Source organism: Apteryx rowi, unplaced genomic scaffold, assembly GCF_003343035.1.
Source record: "Apteryx rowi isolate R43461 unplaced genomic scaffold, aptRow1 scaffold_6, whole genome shotgun sequence".
In the NCBI taxonomy this organism is placed as follows: Eukaryota; Metazoa; Chordata; class Aves; order Apterygiformes; family Apterygidae; genus Apteryx; species Apteryx rowi.
In genome coordinates this window covers 1,812,803-1,835,593 of record NW_020450871.1, presented here as the reverse complement: position 1 = coordinate 1,835,593, position 22,791 = coordinate 1,812,803, and the positions used below count along the sequence as shown (strand labels likewise).

The following is a 22,791-nucleotide window of genomic DNA, read 5'->3' as shown; positions in this document are numbered from 1 at the left end:
TGTTGAATCGTGGCCTACACTAGTTTTCATAGAAATGCTCATCTTGGTTTTGGGTTGAAGCTGGTATTTCAGGCATACTGTGAACACCAAAACTTCTATATAAAAAGCTTGGTAAGATTCAGGCTAAAAAATTATTATGTTATTTTCTAATGGCATAAAAGGAAGATCCAAATTTTCAGTCTCTTGTTGCATAGGAAGAGGCAGCGCTCCGCCAGTGAGGGTGATTACCAAGCTCGAATTCACAAGCAAGGTTTTTTTTTTTCTTTTTTTTTTTTTATGGTATTGAATTAGAAGCGAAAGAGATGTAGTATCTTTTGGGCACTGTTTCCCAAAGCTCGTCTTGCTCTGTTATCATTAATACCCCCGGAAGATCAGTTCTCCTGAGTACATGAAGTATTAGCTAGGGATCAGCTGGTCTCTGATTAGCATATGAAGTGACTTTGTGGCTAAAGATTGGTACATTAACAATAGGAAGAATTAGACTCCCAAGGCACATGGATAATTAGCGGGAGCCACCTGGGATTCCCATTTGCAGTGCTGCAAAAAGGCAGAGGGGATAGCCTTTATAGAAGAATGAGCAAATCCTTTTCAGAAAGAAGGACGAGGTGTGAGGGGGGTGGCGAAAAACAATAGCTACATTGGAGTAGCAGGTGGTTTTTGCAGCTGTGCAACACTAAGCAGTGTGATGTGAGAAAGAACAGCATGAGTGGAATAAATATTGCAACAGAGCTCTAGTGTAAAGGTGGCAAGGGAAGATGAACAGTGGCCTGGAAACTATTTCCTAGTTCTCTAGACAAGCTACTAGAAGCATTTCTTCATCCTTCAGAGCTCCATGAGCTGTTCACGGACAACCGTGTTTATGGGCCAAAGTAAAAATAACTTGAAGGTGTTAAAGACAACACTAAGACTTGCAAGTCTTTTCTTAATGTACCATTTTTATGGTGTACTTATTTTTTCACGTGAATGCTGCTTAAGGTAGCTCAAATGGAAAAGCAGAACAAAAAACATAATCTGATACGGCACCAAGTTTTTAGCCCTAACTTAAATTTAAAATATTGACTTGTAAGCAGTAGTGGGTCTATATTTGAAATTGTGACCATACCAAGTGCGCTTTGAATGGAAGTCTCTTCTCCAGTTTTTAAATTTTTTGGGCCGCTGTGTGATAAAGGAATGAAAAACTTCTTGTAAGACTACTCAGATAAATGTTTCCTCTCTGACTGCAATTTTTTCATCTAATTTTGTAATGAGGACTGTTACCTGTTTGGAAAACTGCTTCCTAAAATGTTGGATTAATAAATACAAAACAAATACCACCCTGCTGTCAGGGAAGTCCTTCTCAGTCTCCTTTACTTTGCCATGAGCTCTGCCCCTTGGAGTTGATTGCATATTTTTGCTAAATCTACCTGATAGTTTARGTAAACAAATAAGCCCTTTTCCCTCAAAGCTCTCAGGATATTTTAAGAGAAATTGGTGGGGATGAGTCTTTTCAAGAATTCTAAACCATATGGTGACGTCTGCTTGCAGATGGTTGCAGAGGTTTGCTTTTAGAAAGTCTTGCTAGACTTTTAAAGTTTACCTATTTAGCAATATAAAATATAAAGCTGTCTCTCCAAAAGCATTTGGAAAAAAAAATCTACATTTGATATTTCAGTAGCCTTTTTGTGTATTAATTGTCATTTGAGTGAATGTCACTTAGGTTGCCAAAGCTAGTTCCCAGGAACTGCTGTAACGTTACCTAATACGGCTTATCTTCACAGCAATCATAGATTGATTTATCTATGATTTAATTCCTTCTGAGTACCTTAGGGATGGCCACATTATTATTGGAGTCCCTGCTGTGTTTAGCTGCTTGGGATGTCAGCTTATTCAGCTTTATCTGGATTATCTTTCTGGACAGCTAGCTTAAAACACTTTTGAAGGCTAGTTTTGTCCTTGGTTAAGACTATTCTTCGATCACGTCTTGCATTTACACTGCAATGGCAATGAGCCCTCATCCACTTGGAGGTTTTGATAAATGAATTGCAAATAGAGGTAAACTTCTTCTCTTCATGATCTCTATATTTGCAAATCAGATATAGACTTTCTGCACAGTCAGTTGGTTTTCATTTTTTCCAAAAACGTGGATGTGTTTTTTTCTGGATGTGTCATACATGTACTGCTTAAAACTGGAACATGAATGCCACAGCTGGTTGGGAAATACAGTTCAGTTCTGACCTGGTGACAGAAAATACTTTGTTCAGGTGATCCAGTGTACTACAAGTAATTCTTCAAAAGTATTAAAAATTGCTACTTCACATATTTGTGTAGCATACATGCAAATATTTATGCTACTCTGTCCTGTATAACCGGTTTGTATCCTAATTATGTAGTATATAAACTGGACACAATACATGAAAGTATATTTCAGTGAACTCAGAATGGAGATGTAATAAATGCATATCTTAATATGCTGTAGAAAAAATGTAAGAACTTAATTTGGAGGTATAACCAGGAAATTTGGTTCTTGTATAAACAGTGTATGTGAGTGATAGATGAGTGCAACCCCCTTTTCTCCTTCCCTTACCAATTAGACTTTGAAATTTAATTTTGGATGCTGAATGTAAACAAACTGTGACAATATAGCATTTTAATCTTCAGTTGTGATTGTGTTGTAAACTTTTTCCAATAAACTAGGGTGAAACGGAGGGTATTCTTTCGCTTCAGTGTGAACACTGTTAATATCCAGAAAGTATTGCTCCGACTGGCAGCCTGGCTGTATAAACATTGAAGGCTGTCTTTTCATTTGATTTATGACATGAGGTGTAACAGTAGTCCAGTTCAGTTGCTTACATGTGAAAGAGAAGCTTTTTCCAGATTTCAGACTTTGTGATCTTTGGCACAGAATAATTCATTACAATTAAACATCACTTTATAAGTAAAGTAATTCTCAAAATTTAGATAGTGTTTTGGAACATTTTAGGTTGAAGTATCTTCTTCCAAACTCTTTTTTTATCTTCTTCCCCCTCTAGCTTGTGGTCATAGTTTGTATTGCAGCAATTCCTAGTTGTGTAAATAAGATATTAAGCAGGTTACTAATATTTAGAAAGATGATTGTGAAAAATATAGCTGTTAGGCAAAGAACTATGTGATTTTTTTTTTTAGCTGTGGGAATACTACCTGAGCTAAGACATGTTTATTAACCTCATGGTAGAAAAATGCAATAACTGAGGAAAAGTAGTAGTTTAAGGGATATTAGAAGTTCTTGAATGGAAAATTATCATAAAATATATTTATAAATGGCTGTTGTTCTCATATAGCATTATAAACTGAAGAAAAATGAGTTAGACACCTCTAAATTAGATGCAATTGATTTTATTATTTACCAGTTAGAAGGACCAGTACTTAATTTCCTTAGCTGTCATGTCTTGCCATGTCTTAGTAAAGCTAAAGTTTACAGAGCAGTTGCATCTGACCAGTTGAAATGTCTTTCATAACAAACGGGTATTTGCTCATGTAGTTTAAAGAAGCCAAACTTTTGTTATAGAAAAGCGTAAGTAGCCTTATTTTCACATTTGAAAAGTTTACTAATTAACAATGCTTTGAGAAAGCTCGTTTGAGCCCAGACTAGCTTTACTGAGGAACCAGTGCTCGTTCTCCCTGCCGCTATCACAATATGTGATTGAATTTTGGGCCCCCTTCCAGCAGGTGCGTAAGTCGATGTCTTTCAGCACATGAGTTGTCCTGTTTATGCTTTCATTTCATGTCATGTTTGTACAGAGGCAAGCTCTTCAGTGACCATTAAGAGAACCGAATTCTAAAAAGCATTTCTGGTGAAAGCATGTTTTTACAACTTTATTCTCTCCCACTCCCCCATGTTGATGCCTTAAGAGAAAGGGCTAGCAGTCCATGTCTCTAATATCTGCTAAGCATGAAGACATATGTTACAGCTGAGGTAGACAGGCAGGTTTCTTCTGTCGGGAAGAATCCCTTTTCTTTTCTCTCTTCCCTAGTGTATGTCCCCCCCTCCTCTAATTCCAGCAACATGGTCCCACGCTCGTCAAGCCAGTTGCTGAGCCTGTTCAGTTCATTACCTGGCAGAAAACATTTGCTTGTTGGTGGGGTGGTTTTGCAAGGGCAATGCTCTGCTGGGTTGTTACGTTCAGCAGTGGTTCTGACACACTCAAAGCTGCTGCAAGGGCAGAGCGACACAGAGGACGGGAGGCATGACCAGGAGCAAGGGGGAGCGTCCTCCTTCTGGTGGCAGCAAGCCACATTGCATCTGAGCTGTAATTTCATTGTCTACCAGCAAAGCCAGAAAAGATTAACTCCTGTTGGATTGTCACCTTCACAAGGTTTGGTATTGGAGCAAGCCAGGAAGTAAATTTTAACAGAAAACGACAACACAATTTTTTCCAGGTGTTTTAGCATCTTACGTGAAGAAGTCAAGAACATAAATTCTTTGAGAAGTTAGCATCAGTGGTGCAGTAATGTAGTTTCTACTGCTGTGTATTTAGCTTAATGTTTTTAAATGAAAAACTGTGTAATTATGTGACTTCCTTCTGCCTTGTCCTTTAAAATCAATCAGTTGTAAGACTGAAAATTAAATGACCTTTTTGGCTTATGCCATTTACTGTCCCTGCCATAGTGTATATGGCTGGCCTCAGAGTTCATGGCTCTTCCCTTCTGAACCTTTAAACACAGTCCCCCTCCCCAAAAGAAGAAAAGCTCTTTAGAAATAGCAGTAATGTAAATACCTTACCTATTTTTGCTTGATGACTGGAGAATACATAAAATTTGCAGGGCATATTTTTCAACCCGTAAAGATAAAAGAAAGAAGGATACTAATTCCTTTAGAGTTTGTTTTGTTTTGTTTTCACAAGGATTTAGTCCTGCTTTCAAGTAAGAATGCTTTAGCAAGTTGAAGTGTAAAGCAGTTGATACAACATCGTTTCTCTAGAGAATATCAGGCAATAGCAGTGGGGTAGCTTGGAAAAAGAAACTATGCAGTCTAGAAATAAATGGCTAGTTTTGGCCCTTGCTAGGCTTCCCCCCTGTATTGATCTTTTGCAGTACTGTATGGAATGCGGAAGAAACTATCAGACTGTTAAAATTTTGCAGATCAGGAGTATTCTTAGCAGGTCTTATAAATAAGATGCTTTGTTTTTCAGAATATCTATATACAGAATAAATCCTTTGCCTTTGCTGTGTTTCCAGTAAAATTAAACAATGTCAAAAAGTGTTTTGAGGAGTAGTTACCTTGAAGCTTGAGCTTGGTGATATAAATTGGCATTGAAAACAACTTGTTCAGTTATGCGCTATAAATGTGTGCTAGAGGAAATATACCTTTATATRTATTTCATGTTGTCTCAGGAATAGGGGGTTTTCATACAGGTTATAAAGATTTCTAAAAATTGTAAATGTTTTGGGTTTTTTTCTGTAAAACATGGGTATTGCATATTTTATTAGTAGGGAAATAAGAGCAGAGAGAGACAACAATGTATGTGTATAGCTGCAGTAATAGAAGATACCACAGATGATGAAATGTGGGCATAAGCACCAAAATTTGTAAAGCCAGAATGCTTAACCTCCTGGGATATCACTACTACAACCCTCGAAGACTGCACAAAGTTAAAACTGTCTGTATGTGAAATAGGCAGATTGCAGCTGAGGTTGAATTTTCTGTTATCCTGTCTTGGAAAATTGCCATATGTATTACTTGCACAAAAAACATTTTAATTCTGCAACTGTAGGTGGCTCTTGGGGATTTGAGACAAAGGAAGCTCCACTGCGTGTGTTCACAATGTGCAGTTCTTTAGAAGGCAGGGTTCTTGATCCAGGACCCGGATCGTCTTCCAAACGTCTGACTCAAACCTGATTTTCTTCCTCTGGATTTCTGAAAGGAAATCCATGTTGTTACTGATCTGTACACATCACTCTTCATTCACTATGGCACAATTAGACTTCCCTAAACTTGTTTTCTGCACTTCCTCAGATTTAACTTCATCGTTTGGGTCCGGATAGGAAGCAGGACCAAAAAAAAAAGCTTCCCCCCCCCCCCCCTTTCTGGATACTGATGCAACTTTCAAGTATAAAATGTTTGCTGATTCATTTATTTGTTATCTCTCTCTCCAGTGGTAAAGTAGATGCATTATTTCTGCACTGTGCTTTCTTCGCTTAGTCATTGTATAACTTCGTATGCAGTCAAAACACTAGGTATTTAACATTAAAAATGCAATAAGTGTTAGTCACTTACCTGCTTGAACAGTTTTCTGTGGGAATGGGAGATTTCTTATCAGGAGAAATCTGACAGTAGAATATGGCCAGAATTTTAGATTCTTGCCCTCTGAATAGGATACCTTTATTTAAAGGGTTTTTTTTATTTGCTTGGAATTAAAGAAAAACTATCAAGACATTTCTTTAAAGTAGTGTTTAAATGGTTTAAAAAAGAAAACACAATGTGAATGTTTACAAAAAGAAGACGTATTAAAAATGCTTAGATTCCTGCATCTCTGTCTTGCTTCTTTGAAAGCACACCTAGAGTTCAGCAGTATGTTTCCCAGTTCCTTGAACGTACTATGCCAGCTTGTATACTGTAGCTCTTTTTTGTCAATGTTGTGCAGTGATCCTCTGAAAAATAAATTTCCTTTCTTGAAATGGAGAAATTTTTGCTGCATAGTGAAGCAGTCAGAGCAAAGATAGTTTCATAATCTGTAAATCAGGAGTCGGATAAGGAAGTTCAGAATTAGCCCGCATAGCTACAAGCATTACCGTCTGAATGTGTGCCTGTCTTTTCTTGTCATGGGCAAGTAGAGAGAAGTACCCTTAGCCTGAGAAGGTGTTTTCTTTACTATTTATTAAAAAAAATTTTTTTTTTTGATTTACCATTGTATTTTAACTTACTTAACTCTGTGACATTACTGAGAGCATGAACCTTTCAACAAGGCCAGTAATCTCCATCTCAGTTTTGTTCTCTTGTGGATCACTTTTGGATTTTATTTACTATGACCTTCCATTCTGCTCTTTCCTATCTGCTTCTAGATTTGGGCTTTGTGTGGCCAGAAGGTAGATACAGTATATACTGAAACTAGGAATATGTATAAACAGCATGTGGTATGGTTTGTGTGTCGTGGATTGTTGGAATAGCTCTGTGCCAATTCAGCAACAATAATTTGTGCGTATTAATATATTTGGATGTATTTAATTTTATTGGCAGTTAGCCTACTCCTTAAGTTATTAATTTGTGAAATCTGTTTTGAGGAAGGGTAAAAACTTGTAGGCAGCATATGGTGTGATATTGGGGGGAAAAGGACGGCTGCGGGTGTGAATTTTATTTTGTCAGTTTAGTGGGAGTACCTCTTGTTCTTTAAAGATGCCATCTGCACAGGATTCGCACTCTAAGTCTTATGCTTCTGTGCAGATCATGCAAGATCTCACTGAGCTTTTAAGTTTGACTGCTTTGGGGGAGGGCAAAGAGAATATTTTATGCTACCTTTTGAAGTATTTTGTTTTGTGTAAAGGCTTTTTTCTTTGCCTACCAGTTGCCATATAAAAATACCTAGAAGGCTTTAAAACTTAAGTAGCCCTTATAAATTTGGTTGTCATAAATGCTTTGTATTAATTGGTAATGTAGTTTTTGACAATCTCTTTGCCTACTACTGTTCTTTTTAGATGTTGGGCGTCTTCTGTCTGTCCTCCCTGACCTTCCTGTGATTATCAGATTAATCATTCTTTTTATGCTCTGGTCTGTAGGACTTTAATGTCTTCAACTTTGCATTGCATAGTGTGAGAGACAGGGCTGTTCTTATTTTAGCTATTTGGTTGCTTTAGGGGCTTCTCCATACCTTTATTCAGCTTCTTTAAATTTGTTCAGCTCTGTACATACTGTGTGCTGTAGTGCCCAAAGAGCACTACAGTTGTAAGGGGCTGGTTTCGTTGTTACATTAAAGCTTTTAATGCAAGGCGTATACCTATATGCAACATTTCCTGTGTTGTTTTCTGCCGTGCAGAAATACGTGCCTTTTTGTTTATCCAACTCTTCATGACGTGTGTGCTTGGAGTGCAGTGTTTTATCTTTGTCCTCAAGCTGATTCATCTTTAGGTGTTATGAGGATCAGATAATCAAACTTAATCCTATATATTAAAGCATTATGTGATTTATTTTCAGTGCCACGTATGCAAGACATTTTCTTCTATTGCATGTTCTGAAAATTTGAGATCCAGATTGTATGCGCACGTTCTCCAATACGCTTCACTGCCAAGAGATCCTGACAGAGGCTGGATCAGGTTGAAGCATAACAGACAAAATTTGTTCTATGGATCTTGACATGCCAAGATAGCTTTTGAGTTCAGAAGAGTTTGGTACAATTTCTACTGTTGAACGTCATGTCTTTTTCAGTCTTACTCATTTTAGCTGAGAGAACCAAACAGAGGTGATTACCGTTGATGATTGCATGCTATTTCACCTTTTTTGAGAGCATAATGCATCAGTTTCTTCTTGTGACACCCGGTTTAGCTATAACATTTACTGTATCCGCTCCTGTTCTGAATCTTGGCACTTCAGTGCTCTTTCTGGAGCTTAGAGTACAGAACCGCTGAAACACTTCACACAACTGTATCTCCTTTTACTCTCTGTGCATACTTTGCATATTCTGATATGGATGTTTGTTTTGGACAGGAGCGTCTGGGTATGTAAAGCTTCATGAGATATCAGAACATCTATTATGTTGAGATATTTGTACCTGCAAAATATAGCTTTGTTTCTGGCAATACAGACTCTTCTCTTAAGAATATAGAAGTGAAGTTCTCCTTTGGGATGTTGGGATCTGGTGTGTTCTTACCTATGGTAGGCTGCAGTGGACATTAAAAAGCTTATTTCTTTGTTGGAGTTCTAAAAACTTGAGTTCTACCTGGTTTTGGAAGCCATTTCAAGCTACTGTGAATCCATCAAGTGTTGACCTTTTGTAGAGAAATAATGCTGACAAACTGCAGTAGATTCCTTCCCTACTTATCCTTTTGTTTTATTTTTAATACATCTGTGGTGAAATGTTCAAAACTTTTAATCAAGTCTGCCTACCTGAAATCTGGTTTATTATGCAACCATTTGTTTCTAACTGGCAGCATAAATTGAAGCACCTGTAATTTGGTGTGCTCTAAGTGTCAAGCACTTAGGAGATAGAGGAATCCCCCCCAGCTTTCACTGGATTCACAGGATCTGGTCATGAAAATTCTATAGAATCTCTACGAGGGGGCAGAGTACCATAGAACTGGACTTTTGTCAAATGTGTAGAGAGAAAAATAAGTGGGTGTGATGCAGGTGGTAAATAAAAATGTTGAAGACAATAAATCACAGATACAAAAACTGACACTTCATACCCTAAAAAAAAAAAAAAAAAAAAAAGCTTTTATTTGCCCAAAATCTTTACTGGTTGCCTTCCTGCTAGGTGACTTGCCAAAAGGTTCAAAACTAATTTTGCTTAAGGCATAGATACTTCTTCTCCCTCTCCCTTATTTTTAAACCTAAGCTTGGCTATGGGAGACAGTAAATTCATATTCATTCATAAATGAATGACATTCATTACATATTACATTCATAAATATTTTAAAGCTTTTTTTAGGAGTAGATTTAAGTATGTGACAGTAGTTCACGAAAAGGCCTTTTCCCTGCCTTTTACAATTTAGGTTATTCTCTACATTTACAATGCGAGGCAACCATTGCTTTAACAGGGAAACATTAATGCAAATTCATATTCTGTCCAGCAGAAATAGCTCCTGGAATACTTTTCATCATATCTAGATGAGAGCCCAACTCTTGTGGACCTGTCACATTCCTTGCCTCATCCTAAAATTTTATGTGGTTGTCTCAAAATTGCTGTTATGTTTTGCTGCTTTAAGACAGCAAAAGATTTACTCTAAAGAGGAATATTTTTACTTGTATTCTGATCTGTTCTTTTCTTCCTATAATTGTGGTCAAATACGCACAGGACAGATTTGGCCCACAGAATGCTTCTGTCTAGTTGTTACCTTCTCCTCCCCGTTGGAAAACTTGGGGAAATAAAACAGCTCATGCCATACCAACTCAGGTGCGCAGAAGTATCTAATGTAGAAAGCCAGTGATACAGTAATATCTTGGACAATGTTGTCTGCTCCCGCATTGTGGAAACTCCTGTTGTAAAGCTATTACTGTTTGAGGCATGAAATTTTCTTCTAATTCCAGAGCTCTAATAGTAGCAGTAGGCGAGCGTGGCTGTGTAGCTTTCATACTTCATGTGCATCTTCCGTAGCAATGCGGTTGCAGTTCTTAAACTCTGCATTTATTTACTAAGATGATACTGGCACACTTAAGAATACAAGTGGATCTGGAGATGTTGTAGAATCTCATCACTGGAATGTTTTAAGAATAGTTCAGAGAAACATCTGTCAAGAATGATTTAGGTAGTGTTAATTCTGCCTTGAGGTAGAGGCGTAGATCTGGTGACATCTCAAGATTCCTTACAGCTGTACTTTCTGTGATTCCAGTGCAAGACTCAATGTACTGTTCAGCTGCTTGGTCAAAAACATTTTTATTTATTTTGCTTTGGAAGCATGTTCCTTAATTTAAATTCACAGAAAAAATATTTTCTATCTCTGGTCTTGCTTGAAACAGTTCCTCTATTTACAGGGGCTATATGAAAAATTAATCTTAAGAGGTTTGTTTGTTTATGTTGCCAGATATTTTAGTAATGCTGACTCATTTTACCAGGCGGAGGGTGTGCACACGTGAACAAATTATCAGATAAGAAGGATGGGAGCTTAAAGCATATCAGATGCTGCTAGCTTGTCTGTGTGCTTGGTCTTAACCCAAGCATGCGGTTAGTGTGAAGTATGCGACAGGCTGTAAACTCGCAGCCTAGTGTACCAGGCCCGCACCCTTACAAGAGATCACTGCCTTGTAGGAAGTGCTCGAAGCCCGGAGTTACAGAAATAAAAATGAGTCTAATCGGTCCGTACTCTTCTAGAGAATCAGGGCAGGTAGTGCCTGCACGTTCCTGAAATCTCAAAGTACGTACGGGTAGATGAAACCGTCGGCAGCGTGCAAGGCAAAGAATGGAAACACGTGTGGCTTGTGGGATAGTTCATGTCTTCGCATCGTCAGTTTATGCGCTAGTTCGAGGATGTTCCTGTTATAAGCACAGTATAGAGGCGACCTTCTCTGTGCCTGGCATACTGTGCGTGCACTCAGGAATCATTGTCTCATTTTGAGTTTTTCTGTTTTTTCCTCTTTTCTGCAATGATGATCTAAAAAGCTATGCTTTTCTTGTTTGTTCATTCTCTTGGTAACTTGTGTAATCCTTTTGCTCCAAGGGTGTGACCTGTCTTTAAGCTTTTCCAATGATATATATGAGTAATGTATGCGAGAAGGCCAAACTGTTGTTCTGAGAATTGGAATCTGTAGTAAAGCACCTTTGGTAGTCATTGTTTAGAGATGTGCATTTTTTTGCTAAATCTGGCAAAGTTAAGGGTAATCTTTCTTGAATCTTGTCTTCATTTGTTGCTGTTTATTGCCTTATTATTGGAAATTCTTTGTTAAATAAGCTACAGCCATGGGTCTGCTATGCTGAGCCTTTAGTCCAGCTTTGTTAAAATGGCATGCATTGCTTTTAGTTAAAGGCACAGCATGGTGCAGGGATGCTGCAGAACTCCTCCAGAACTGATTTATAGCACAGCCAATAACTGCAAACTTCCTTTTTTCTTGGCCTGTTTTAGCAGGTAAGATGCAGAGGAACTGAACTGAAGTACTCAACCCAGATACTGACTGGTCTCTTTGCATCATCCTGTGACTTTTTTAGGTGTATTACTGAAGCGAATGAATGATGCATTGATCCAAAAATGCAGAAGCTCACATGCAGATTACCTATGATACTAAAAATGACAGTGAGGATAGTTAGCAACCCTGATCCCAAGAGCCGTGGTTACCTAGTCTTCACTGTCCTTTCCTGAGCAGCAGCAGAGCAGCTAATTCTGGTTTCCAGAGCTGCGTGGTAGGAACAGGAATATAGGTATTAGGGATGTGGCTGTTTAAGAACCCAGTCTGTGGCCTTAGGCAATTGCCTAGGCTGAAAGTTTCTTAGAGCTAAGCTGATAGAAGGACTGGCTGCCGCTGAAACAACAGCCCAGCATTTCCTCTGCCCTTCCCTCACTCTGGCACTGGTCTTTTGTCTTGACCTCTGGCGAGCTGTTTCAACCTGCTAAAGTGTGCATGTGTACATACATGTGCATGCACACATGTGGTGAAACTACTTTTTCTGCCAGCCTGGCAAGGTGAACCATTTTACTATGGAGTCCTGGAGGTGCCAGTTAAGTGCAAAGAGAAAATTCCTTTTGGCATCAGTCAGCTGTTAGATTGGCTTAGCCGTAATGTGAAAATGTCCTCACCTTCCCCCTCCCTGTCAAAGCTGGTCCCTGTGTTTTGTATCACACTGTAGTATTAATCTGAATGTGTGAACAGTCATGGAGTTAAAGCGGAGGGGGCATTGCACACCTCTGCTGAGCCAGGGTCAAGTACTTTAGGCCATTCCTGACAGGTGGCAGAGCTGTTTTTTCTAACAACTCCAACAATCAAGAGTCCAGAATTCCCTTGCTGCAATATTTTCTAAGTATAGGACAATTATTTTTAATATTTAATTAAACTTCACTTCTTTTGAGCCAAGTGTTTCTTATTACAACTTTGGTAGGCCACAAGAGATAATTATAGTCCTCTTTGCAGTAGCCTTTAACATATTTGAAAATTGTCAGCCTGTCTGTTCCTCCTTCAGCACTATCTCTTTTTAATTAACTGAACCAGTGGGTTTTGCAGTTGTTTCTCAGGGCTTATATATTAATTTCATGAGAATTTTCACTCCTGTTCTTGACAACTCTCCAGTTGGTATAGATCTCTCCTAAAATGGGTGCTCAATTCCAGACATCATCCAACTGAGGCTTTGCTGTCATGAGAGACAGCAGTATAATTACCTCCCAGGTTTTGTCATACCCCTGTTAAGTCTTAAAATGCCATTTGTCTTTTTTCAACAGCACTGTGTTGTTGAGTCATTTAGGTTGAGCTGCTATAGCTATTGCTCCTTATTTTGTGATTGTGCCCTTGATTTCTTTCTTGTGTCCTACTTCGCAATTGTCTTTATTGAACTTGATTTCAGAAAATTTCTCCAATTTATCAAGTTACTTTCAAATTAGTGTTCTGTTCTCCAATTATGTTTGCACTGTCTTGATGTAGTTTGCCCCTCTTGTAAGTGTGTTTTTATGTGACGTCGTTCAAGCTGTGGAATAAAAATACTGGATGCAATTGGTCCCCCATTAATTGAGAGGGGTAGAGACAACCTAAATGCTGGAAAAACATTCCTGGTATCTGGATCCACACTAGCTCAATGCAAAGTCAGCTTAGGCTCAGCTAAGCGGCATGAATGTGCGCAGTGTCAGCTTGGGTCCGTAAACAGTACGAACATGTTGGCATGGCGCTGTGCCCGAGGTAATGAGCCTTCCAAGAAGTACTGGGGAATGCAATGCAGAGGCACTAAAGCTTGTTCCTTAAAGAGAATAACCATATTTGCTTGGTCGGGACTATTTAATCTTTCCTGTACATAACCAGTGCTAATGTTTTCACACTGTGGTGTGGATAAGCCTTATGAACTAGATCATCCTCTTAGACATGCTGGAGAACAGAATGTATTGCTGCACATAGGACAGATGCAACAAACATCTCTTTGGATCTGTCCTAGAAATTTGATGTAGGTTTATGACAACATATTCCTAACTATTAATGTTTCTTTGGGTAGTTTAAATAAAAACAAGAGTAAAAGCAAAATAACTTTTAATGTTGTGTTAGGACTGCCATTTGAAAAGAATGAATCGGGAAAGTCTGCTGTGATTGCTAAGGTCACTCCAAAACTGCCCAATTGCACATAAATATGCCAGAAGTTACTATGACAAAAAACTTAAGGTTGTCATGTGAACCTGAATGAAACACTTGAGCATGCATTTAAGTCATTATTAGGTTTAATGTGAGATTTTTCTTGTAGACAGCAGAACTGGAAAATGTGAACTGACATGTCGCTCCCATTTTTTTGATAATCTAAAAAGTGGGGAAACGACTCCTAGTTTTCTAAAAGGAATAAAATCTCAGCCAGGAACGACTGCCTTAAGAAAAATAGCATCTGCCCAGCTGTTAAGGTCCCAGCTTGCATTCAGTGCATAGGAGGTATTTCCTGTCTTTTACATGTTGTCGGTTGCTCAGCTATAGAGCAAGCTGCGTTTGGCTAATTCCTTTAGATTGACTGACTGACCCATCTTTGCCTCTGGGTAAAGTTGTGTTAATAGGGTAAACTGATTAGTAATGAGGATTAACTCCACTTAGTATACAGCAGCAACTTGCTGGAACTGAGAACTTCCTGGGTTTACATGGTTCATCCCTGTAAATCATCTTTGTTTCCTGGTGTCTAATGATACGTACATACAAGGAGCAATACTATAGTCTGTTACTTCCAACAGAGAGTGGTTTGCTATAGCTGTGCCGTTTGTGGCATAGACTTTTTTGCCCCAGTGTACCTTCCTTCCTAGATGACCTCCAGGATTTTCTATTGGAAATAAAGTCAAGGACAGTTTCCTTTTGTGCACGCAAGCAAACATTTTTTCTATTGAGCAATCTGTTATTTCAGCAGTAATGGAAAAAATGCAGTGATCCGGAATCCGGAATCCTTTTGCCAAAAATTGGAAGGTTAAAGATGGATTTTCTTTTAAAATGCACACATTTCTTTTTCCTAAGATACATTTTCTTCCCAGAATGTCTTTTCTGATGTCTGTCTGTTTAGGGGTGGGTAAAATTGTAGTTTATGGTGCAATCTGTAATGTAATGGATCTAAAATAATCCTCAAATTTATATTCTCTTTATTAACAGTAGCTGTTCTTCATAGTCTTCTACTGATTAGTTCTTTTGCTGTCTTCCATGTTTTAAATCAGTTTTCTTATGCGCTTTGGTTCTTATGTTGAGGTTAACCATGGGGTTGGGTGAGGGACACTCCAAAGTTAGGTCAATAGATGTAAGAATAAAAAAAAAAAGATTCTTTCTGCGTTTGCTGCTACTACACACCTCATTCAAATATGGATAAAAATTTACTTTCTGTTCTAATCCAGTGCACTGTAAAATGGTCTTACTCAACTTGTGGTCCACACAGATGGTATGTGCACAGATCAGTTATTTACAACAAATAAAAATGTGTTCCCCAACTGTATGGGAGTGCATATGTGTGTGTATATTAGTGCTTCTGGATGGAAATGGCTGGCTTTTTATTTGACTCCTGTCACTGCCTAGTGAAAATGTTTGTTTATAATTAGAACAGGAAAGAAAATCCAAATTTGTAAAAATGATATTTATCTAAATACAAAGTACTCTATCATCCTTCCAGCCTCCCAGAACTGCAGGATTCAACATAGCCTATAGATATTAATATATATATACACACAAATATATGTATGCACATATATATAATATGCATATTATATAGAAAGCTTTTATTATATACTATATAAAGATATAGGTAGAAAGTTTGTGATTCAAATTTTCACTTTTTTCTAAGTTGAGAAATGCTGCTCTAGAACTCTGTTCTGACTTGTGATTTAAAGGCTTAAGTTAAAAGTCAAATTGCAGCAAAAGTTAGTGAAGTTCTTGAGGTTGTGCCTCTTGATGATTGAATAGCTTAAAGAGGGGAGGTGGGAAGGTAGGTGGTAATAGTAGTATAGCTTAGAAAAGGTGGTTTGTTTCAGAAGGGATTTACAGTGATAGAAAAGTGGAACAGTAAGTAACCTGGCAACCTTGGATAACTGAAGAAAAGGAACCAAATCAGAAAAATAAACACAGTGAAACTTGAGCATGTTTTCACCTGGTTCAGCAGTAACCGAAAGGCGAAAGATTATTGCCCTGAGTGCTCATCCTCATTTCTTTGATCTGTCACTTAATCTCTCATTAAGTGATTCCATCAAAATTACTAATCTGAATCAATTCAGTGAATCAGTTTGGAGAGCATTTACCCAAGCAATTTTGCAAGCCTATCTCACGCGGTCTTTAGCACCAAAGAAGAGGGTGGTAATTAGTGCAGGAACAAGGAGTAGTTTGTAACTCCTTACGCTGATCAGCTGCAGGACCTAGCAGGATGCATTTGGCAAGGAAGAGCTGTTGGTGACTTAGGAAGGCAGTTTTGGTGGGAAGTAGAGGTGTTTAGCCTGCTGAATGAGAGAGGGTCGAGGCAAGGAGGAGCTGGTGATGGCAAGAGACCTGGAGCTGTAGCCTTAGTGTCTTTAAGTTACACAACCGCCTGACCTGATCTTGCAGCTCACCGCTGCTCGCGGTGTTTCTGCAGCATTTCTGGCCGGGCAGTCGTGCACCCTCTCTTGACAAGTGACTGGAGCTTGTCACTTCTCTGTTCAGATTCCACTCAGAAGAAAACTGTCCTCTGCTGTGTTAGCTTTTTGCCTGGTTTCATGGGACAAGCTGAGGAGCGCTGGTTGTGGCACGTGGTGAATCTCAAGGGCATGCAGAGGGAGAAGAGTTTGGGGGTGGAGAGAGACCTTTCTGCTTTCGGCAGCACTGAGTTCTGAACTCGGGCACTTGTGGAATTTCCCCTGGAGATGGAGAAGATTGTTGGGGCTGGGGAAGTGGCAGATTGGGCAGTGAGGAGAAAACCTGAGGAGAGGAGTGGAACTGATTGTTTATTTATTTTCCTAACTTTCAAACTAAGAAGACTCCTCTATACTTCCAAACATCTCATTATAAGCCGTTCAGTTCAGTGTCCAGCAAAGGTAAGATCCACTTCATAACACTCTTCTGAGAAGTGTCTGAGTGTACCAATATGTGATTTTATGAGGCTGTGAGTTATTCTCCATAAGCAATGGATGAAAAGATAGCTTTGAGAAATACAGTAGGAACTACATGTTTATAGGTGCTCATCTCTATTTAGACTTCTTGGAAATGAATATTATCAATAGAATTGGTCCTATTGGTTAATTTAGTGAATATGCTACTACTTCTGTATGACATCTTGGAAAATCCATATGCTTTTTTTAATATGTGTATGTGCATATGAATGTATGTATGTTTTGGAGTGATTGGGTTTGGGAGTTCTGTGTTTTAGACTTAAATTCTTAAATTAACTTAAACTCCATATTTATGTCCATCTAACCAATAATAAGGTTTTTCATATATGCCTTCACTTGTCAACTAGATGTGAGTTCTGCAGTCTACAAGCAGCCACTGCTTCCATAGTTTTTACTGCAATTTTTTAAACAGATAAACTGGAATTGTGGCAGAATAAATTCATTTTCCATGGACCTAGTTGCAGCCTGAGCAGGTAGCTGAAACTCTACAAGCACATTGATCTAGTGCAACAAAATAAATTTTGATTAACACTATAAACCATAAAATTTGGAGAAATGGCTCTAATATGCTGACAACTAATAGAAGTAAAGAAATGTTTTTTCCCTTGGTGAGGGAGATACCAAGGAGAACAGCTGGTGATCCTTCAAGAACAAAAAGCTCTGGGATCCTAAGAACAAATATTTGTTAAACTTTGTCTTCCTGTCTCATATAGGCAATTTTCTTCAGTGATGCTGTCATGAAGAAAGGGAGTTGAGGAAGTTAGATGAGCTTTAACCAACAATGAGAGAGAGATGTTCTGTTATAGCCAAGACCTTTATTAATAATTAGAAACTAACAGTGCTATGTTAGAAGATCCTTTAATGTGTAGGCGGTCTCTTGGTGTTTATACCAAGCGCTTTCCAAAAAAAAGTAAAAATAGTATTTGAGTAACTAAAAATGGGCTTAGAAATGGGAATGGAGGAGAGTAGAGGGCTGTCCTGCCTTGAATTTTCTAGGATCTGCTTATATTTTGAATGATGAAGGCTGATCGCCTGTGTAATATTTTCTCTAATAATAAATGAATATTGTAAATATGTTTAAAATCCTTCTTTGAATGTTTGTAAATTCTTTCCTTCCGTATGTTGTTATGGCTGTGAGTCTAGTGAAATTCAACTACGCAGTGTGTGAAATGCCGTTGCGTTAGTCAGATAATTGTTGATGTGTTGCTTTTCTTTGTTTCGTTAGCTGTTAAAGTATATGTGAAAGGAGAGAAAAAACCTCTTCACGTCATACGCTTCTATTCTGTATATGTTCCTCTTACAGGCACCGTGGGACTAAAGCCCATAGCAAAAACCTCCTGGTTGCTGCAGTCTTCCTCCTAGCAAGGCATTACAGTGTAGGCCACGGACTGGTGTTTCAGTTCAGCTCTGTACCAGGTCACTTAGATGTTTTCTATCTTTCTCTGTTGTTCATCAAAGCCTTTTGGGGTCTGTGTTACTTTTGAAGCTCAGTTCTCACCTGGTTCTTCTCTTTCAGAAGTTACTTGGCCTGGCTAGAAGCAATGACAGTAAGAAATAATATCTGGGCAAGCTTGCTTAGTTTAAAGCTATTGTTAAGGTACAACTAGAATAGGGCCAAAGTATTTCTATGGCATGCGTTTGCCAGGCAAAGAAATTTTCTAAACACTGAAAATATTTAAAAAAAATCAAAACTGAAGTTTTATTGCACAGCAGTTTGTAGTTTTACTAGGGCTAATAAGTTTTGTAGTATTAAAAAAAAAAAAAAAAAGGCAGTTTCCATCCTGATGGTAACTTTTTGAAATATAAAGAAGGCATAATACATAATTACTGTGGCTTATCATTGAAGGAATGAATTCCTGTCTTTGCCTTGTGTCTTAAGTACTGGAAAAAGTGTGAGATATGTTTGGCAGAACTCAGGTGAATTTCAAAGTAACTTACGGGAATTTTCATGTCAAAAACTTCCTATTAAAATATAAACCTAAAATGTAGTCAAACTGTTTCTTTGCATTCTTTTAAGAATAAATAAAGGAAAAGAATTTCACTCTTTACAAACTGTAAAGTAAAGCTATAAAACTCTTTGAATTTAATGATATAACTTTTGCCTTTTTGGAAATTCAGCTTGTGCTCAACCCCTTTTTTTTATTAGTTTTTCCTTTACAACAGATTGCTTATTAAGGTAATTAAAGAGACATTCAAATGTTAACTTAGTATTCAACCACCCAATCTTTGAACCTTTTTTTTCCTTGACTGACAAAAGTTTGTGGTATTCTGTTCTACACATCACGGTAACATGCTCACAGTGGGTGCCTGGAAAATACAGTGCATTAAGGGGTGGGGGGAAAAAGTCTAGAAAATGCTCAGCTGTTCCGCTGGGGCCAACAAGGTCTCTACAGTCACATGCTATTTTCATGCAGCCCCTCAGAAAGGATGCTCCAACTTAAGCAGTGTAGAATCAAATTCACTAGAACTGAACAGTGATTTTTTTGATAGCTCACATAGCCATTAGTGTCACTGAATGTCATGCTTTTGCCTGTGTAGGCTTGTAATTTCATGTACTTGCACACCGCTGCTTTTCTGAAGTGAGTGGACGTGATTCTTGTTACCCCCCCCCCCCCCCAAAAAAAAAAGAAAATAAAAGGGGAAAAAAAAGAGCATCTTTTGAGAATAATTGTTATCCCTAACCACCTTAGCAGAGATTATGCTGCTTCTGGCAGGCTGGAACATAGTAAGTGGGACGGTAGTGTGTTGGTCTGGTTGGGGCTGATGTTTGTAACAAATGCGTTCTGCTAACGCGTGGTCTGCACCTGAAACTTAAGAGCTGAAAGAGAAATTGTTTTTAGTTTAGGTTCTGAAAAGTAGGACAGTCCTCCCTTGAAATACACTTTCAGAAAGATGAACTATAACAATCACAATTTTTGTTGTATGAACACAGGATGAAAAAATAAACACGTTCTAGAAATCTTCCTTGCCGTGCTGCGCTGTTTGTTTCCAAGGGTTATGTTGAACTTACTCTCTTGATATTTCACCAAGCGCTTCCTCAGCTTGCCTTGACTTCCTGATACTGCCTGAAGGAGCTTCAGGGAAACACTGACACCAGATGGTGAACCAGGGGGAGGAGGCAAAAGAATTGCTCTAAAATGTTGCCAAACTGGTTAACATAAAGGATCTCAAGGTGCTTAAGCTTTATGCATCTAACTGGTTTCTCATTGTCTCGCAGAACTCAGTTGCACTGTGTAGTGACTGCGTTTCTGCTTTCAGTTTATTCAAATAACTCACAGGTTTCTGCATGGTCATATTTGTTCAGACTGGTCTGCGTTCTGCTCTTCATATCCCAACCCCAAGCCCAGTTTCAGCTCTTGGAGACGCCTGATTGGGTTTACTAACTTTTGTATTCATGTGTGGTCCTCTCATTTCCCTCCCCCCTCCCTCGCTAAATTATTCTTAATATTTGTACAGTCGCAGTTCAGAGAAGTGGAATTTCCTTATCTTGTTTGGTTTTTTCATCTCGCCTGTGTGGGTGGACTTGCAAAACCAGTGCTCTAGAGCTCCCTGCAGCACGACGAGCGTGGTTGCCCACTATTGCAGCCCTGTTACTCTGTGCGTTTTAAAAACAAAAACAAAACGATTAATGTCAGAAGACTGAAGGACTGAAGCTGACAAAGGTAAGCCATCTGCTTAGAACCCAATTTTGAGAATAAAAGAAGAAGGAATTTCCTAGATTTGGTTATCTGTGCTCAAGGCATTGCAGAAGTAGATTTGCTGCTTTGCTTGGACCCTGCCTGTCCAGCATGTGACAGGATGAGAATGGTGGTCACACACCATGCATGGTGATTAAAAAGTATTTTCTTTCTTATGATTATATCATATGTGATGATTTTGGCTTGATAGCGATATTAATTTATTTCCAATATTTATATTTTCTTTAATAAAGTTAAGAAGGAAAGCAGTGCTTTTATGCAGAATACACTTACCACAAAAGCACATCTCTGCTTAGAGAATATATTAGGTATCTTATTGGTTGCTCTTGCTCATTTCAGAAACAGTTCACTATAAAAATAAATAGAAATAAAAAAGCCATGATATTATAAAATACAGCAGAAGTCTGCATGATAGCACAGCCTTATTACTAGAGGCTGGATCCCGTTGGCAATCCTTAGAAAACTTCCCCGCCCCTCTATGCTAGTACTGGCCAGTGATCAGATGTCAAAGGAGACGATTGTTGCTGCTAGCAAAAGTGGACTGCTGCGTTTGAAGTTTTTGCACTTTACTTTTCTGATCTTAATTTGCAGCCCACATGTTGCCATGCTCACTGTTGTGGTTAGATATCGCCAGGTTCTGTTGACAGGGAGCGGGGAGTAGGTGTAGCAGGCACTTCTCTTTTGCACTCTTAATGTTTTATTGACTAGAATGCTGTATAGGCTTTAATTTTAGTCTTTTCCTCTCTCCGACAAAACTTGGTTTTGTTTCAGGAGTTATGTACGAGGGAACATCTTTGAGCTGAGTTCTGTCAACTTTTCAGTTTATGTACATAAAGTTTTGATGTTTTTCCATGGTCGAGATGCTGCATTTGATAGTTACTTGGTAGCTTAGGTATCCTTCAATGCGTTGTACCTGTTTCATTTCAGATGACAGTCTAAAAGAGGGTATAGCAGCTGCAGTTATTGCTCCCTCAAGGATAAAATTGATGTATGCTTCTCTCCCTTTTTCCTTCTCCAGCCAAGTAAGTTCTCATCTTTTGCTCCATTTACCATTTTCTTATTTTTATTAGGGTTTGGAGTATTCACGTTTCAGCCTCATCTGTTTTGCAGGTTACTTTGTCTCAGTTCAGTCAAGTGAAGTCATACAGTATGAAGCGCTCCATTTAAAGCCATGGAAAACTGGCACCAAAAGTCCAAGCAAATAAAGTGTTAACCAGGAGGGGTTTGGCACCTGTAACTAGTCTTCTGGTGACAGCTTTGAGGAGGATTGATTCTTGTGGTAACAGGGAAACAAGGTCCAGCCACAGGCATGTAATAAATGACGCTTAATAAATGATTCCAAAAAGCTGCCTTTACGTGTTTGCTTTTACTTGTGATTGCTTAATTAGATACCAAAAAGAAAGTTGTTAGGATGAGTCTCTAGATGTAATACCTTTTTTTTCCACTAGTTTCTGCAGTGCACAGACTGATGTTGAATTCCACCACTAACTAAACGGATCAAGATTTCCAGGGAGAAATGGAGAGAAACTTCTGCGTCTCAGAATACCCTGGTGCATCACAGGCATGCCCAGGGAGTCTCATAAGCTTCTGTTTGCACAGAGTAGGATTTAAATAAAAACAGTATGTTTTAAATGAAAATTACTGGGAGAGGTTTGCAGTAAGATCTGACCCAACATTTGTCTGCTTGCAGGGCATGAACACCTTTCTGTTGCGACACTGGGATGCAGAGACATGTAGGCTGGGGGTTGAAATAGGACTGTGTACGAAACTGAAGCGTTACACTGTATTTCAGGCTGCTACAACAAATTAACTATTTAACACTTTGCTGATCATGTGCACACACTTGTTGCCTCCCAGCATGAAAAGAAAGCAAATGATTGCAATGAGCTTCCTTCCTAGTAGAAGTTACTATAATGTAAATGAGAAGCTTTCTTCTGCGCTTTGGAGTAAACGGGAGCGGCAGGAAGACAATTTTACATTAGATACGGGAATGACAGTCTAAGGGGGCTCTGTGTCCGTCACCCAGCGCTCACTCCGCAGTCGAAGGTGATGCAGTGCCAGTTCTCCCCGGTAGCTTAGCAACTTCACCACACCTCCTCCTGCCCAGAGATGCTAAAGAGCCTTCTGAGCACTATCTAGCGCACTGCAAGGGAACTGCACCAGCTGCAATGGCCTCAGCATTGCCAGCTGATTTTCCCCCCCACCATGGAATGGCAAG

At 38.8% G+C, this 22,791-nt stretch overlaps 1 protein-coding gene and 1 long non-coding RNA gene across 5 annotated transcripts in view; both read left to right on the top strand.

The window, feature by feature from the left end:
* Positions 1 to 22,791, top strand: part of USP22 (ubiquitin specific peptidase 22) — a 112,913-nt gene that overhangs the window by 60,224 nt on the left and 29,898 nt on the right. The gene's annotated exons all lie outside the window — the stretch shown is intronic.
* On the top strand, positions 15,502 to 18,863 carry LOC112974213. The gene is made up of 2 exons (XR_003256203.1): positions 15,502 to 16,800; positions 18,179 to 18,863. It is a non-coding gene; the product is annotated as an uncharacterized LOC112974213 (long non-coding RNA).